The 2,204-nt window shown below is 41.0% G+C and overlaps 1 pseudogene; it reads right to left on the bottom strand.

The window, feature by feature from the left end:
• Positions 1 to 433: 433 nt before the first annotated feature.
• On the bottom strand, positions 434 to 895 carry LOC149249769 (protein EXORDIUM-like 2 pseudogene; annotated as a pseudogene).
• Between the last annotated feature and the right edge of the window lie 1,309 nt (positions 896 to 2,204).

Here is a 2,204-nt window from a genome sequence, read left to right as displayed (position 1 = left end):
CTGGTATTATAAATATGCATATTTCAGTTGTGACTTCATTCTGGTAGCAGAACAGTGAATAGAGATCTAGCTGTCCCAATCCCTTGTATCATATTCAATAGTAGGCAATTGTATTAACTACAAGGTCCAACTTACAAAAGGTATAAGGATTTGTAACGGAAAGAGCTAACCAGCCATATATTGGGTATTTAATGCCCTCAGAGCAGCACGCGACTTAACGCGATAACACGGGAGCGGGCAAATTCGGCATTAAATAATATTTGCCCGCTCCTATGTTATCGGGCTAAGTGGCGTGCTGCTCTGAGAGCATTAAATACCCAATATATGGCTGGTTAGCTCCAGCTATTTGTAACAGCCCCCAGCACAGATTGTACCATACAGAAAGCTCCAGGAGAACTGTTGTTCTAGACTAAGTAGAACAAACCTGTTTAAATTAAACCAAGGTCTTGCACGACTTGGTAAGAGGATCCCACATGGCTGGAAGAAGGAACATGCGGCCATTGAGCCCTCGAGCATTGAAGCTGGCTCCTGTAGTTTCGTCTACCAAGAGCTGGCCTGCGTACCCGGGATATGCCCCTCTTCCGTACATTCCCCTGCAAGCAGACACACCCTCCAGAGACAGAGCAGCATCGCCTTGAAAAACACCAGTATTGAAGGGATTTGTAACAGTCCCCACAAGCACAGTGGCAATATTTATGATCATACCATCCACGCCCACATCGCCATTAGGGGCTACCAGAGGTATAGTCTGAGGGCCGTAGAGAGGCTGGTGGAAAGGCCAGGCGCACTGACCAGGGCACTGTGTTACAGAGTTCCCAACCCATGCATATGGCAAAGACACTGAGCGCCTCCCTTCACCACTTTTTACACTAGAATGGAACCCACATGAGCTCATGCAGAATCTTTCTACAACATGGTTCGGCCTTAAAGAAAAGTAGAATTGCCACAGCGCTGTCCGTTGTAAAACTAGTCTAAGCTATGACACTTGTTTATAGGTATAGGTTTGGAGGAGACAGGGATAGCTCACAACAACCAGCTCCTTAACGCACAAAAGAAAGGGTATAATGCTTGCCATAGCCATTTTACTTGTTACGATTTAAGATTTGCCATCGATTTTTCATTTAATCGTTCAATTTTTAGTTTGACAGTAAACCATCCTTACTTCCTGCAAGTTTCTCTCTCTGTAGGAAGAAAACGTCGTGATATCAGGTAAGAAATCCTAATACATCACTGTGTATTTGTTCCTATGCCGGGAGGGTTCTTTTCACATGAACTAGTTGTTACTAACAAAATTATGGTCATCTCTTGTAGGTAAGCCATTGCATGGCAATCTAAAGCTTTTTGGTCTGCAACCTTTAAGTTCGTAAGGGCTTACAAACTCCCGGTCATTTCACAGGTTGGCATCACGAACTTATTGGCTATCTCATCCTATCATTACAGAGTTTTCTAGAGGGTTTTACTCCTTAGGGTTTCTAGTTTAAATTATGCAAGTTGGTTGTTAATTTTGAGTTATTTCTGCGACAAGTTTGATTGTCGAATACTCTGCTCATATCTTTGTTTAACAATTATTAAAGGTATTGAGGTGTTACTGGTTCTGAGACTCGAATTCCTCTTCCTAAGGAGGGTCCCGACAACTTTCCTTTTAATGGCATTCCAGACTATACAGCGCTGCTTGGGCAACCTTTCATGCATTGTTAAGTTTAATTTGAACTAATAGTTCCTCGACTAACTGCTATAAGCAATGGTTTGTTGGGTACTTGTCAATATTTCTTTAATTGATGATTCTACAGTTGTTGTTATATATGATAGCTAGCGTTTGATGCTCGTTCATTTACTTGGAATTGGTAAATCAAATTTCAGGTCCCGTGACCTTATTTCCACCTGCACAGTGTTTATTGTGTTCATTTGATTGCAAATAGATATGTTGAACCGGGTGTGAGGCTTCAGTATTTCCACCTGCACAGTGTTTATTGTGTTCATTTGATTGCAAATAGATATGTTGAACCGGGTGTGAGGCTTCAGTGAAAATGCCTGGAAGTTTTTACTGTGTAACGAACATTTCATTAAATTTTTTTTAAGGGTTTCATGGGAGAAGTTTTATTCCGAGAAAATTACAGTCAAGTTAAATATATATACATTGATATGTTCTAGTTATTTCATCGTAAGGAAAAAAATTTGACATGTAATCAGCTGTTCGAAATGCT

The sequence above is a fragment of the Pinus tabuliformis genome, chromosome 7 (assembly GCF_031772625.1).
Source record: "Pinus tabuliformis cultivar Carrire ecotype Pingquan chromosome 7, CPIR1, whole genome shotgun sequence".
Taxonomy (NCBI): Eukaryota; Viridiplantae; Streptophyta; class Pinopsida; order Pinales; family Pinaceae; genus Pinus; species Pinus tabuliformis.
Note: the sequence above shows the minus strand (reverse complement) of the source record. Positions and strands in the feature narration are given on the sequence as shown.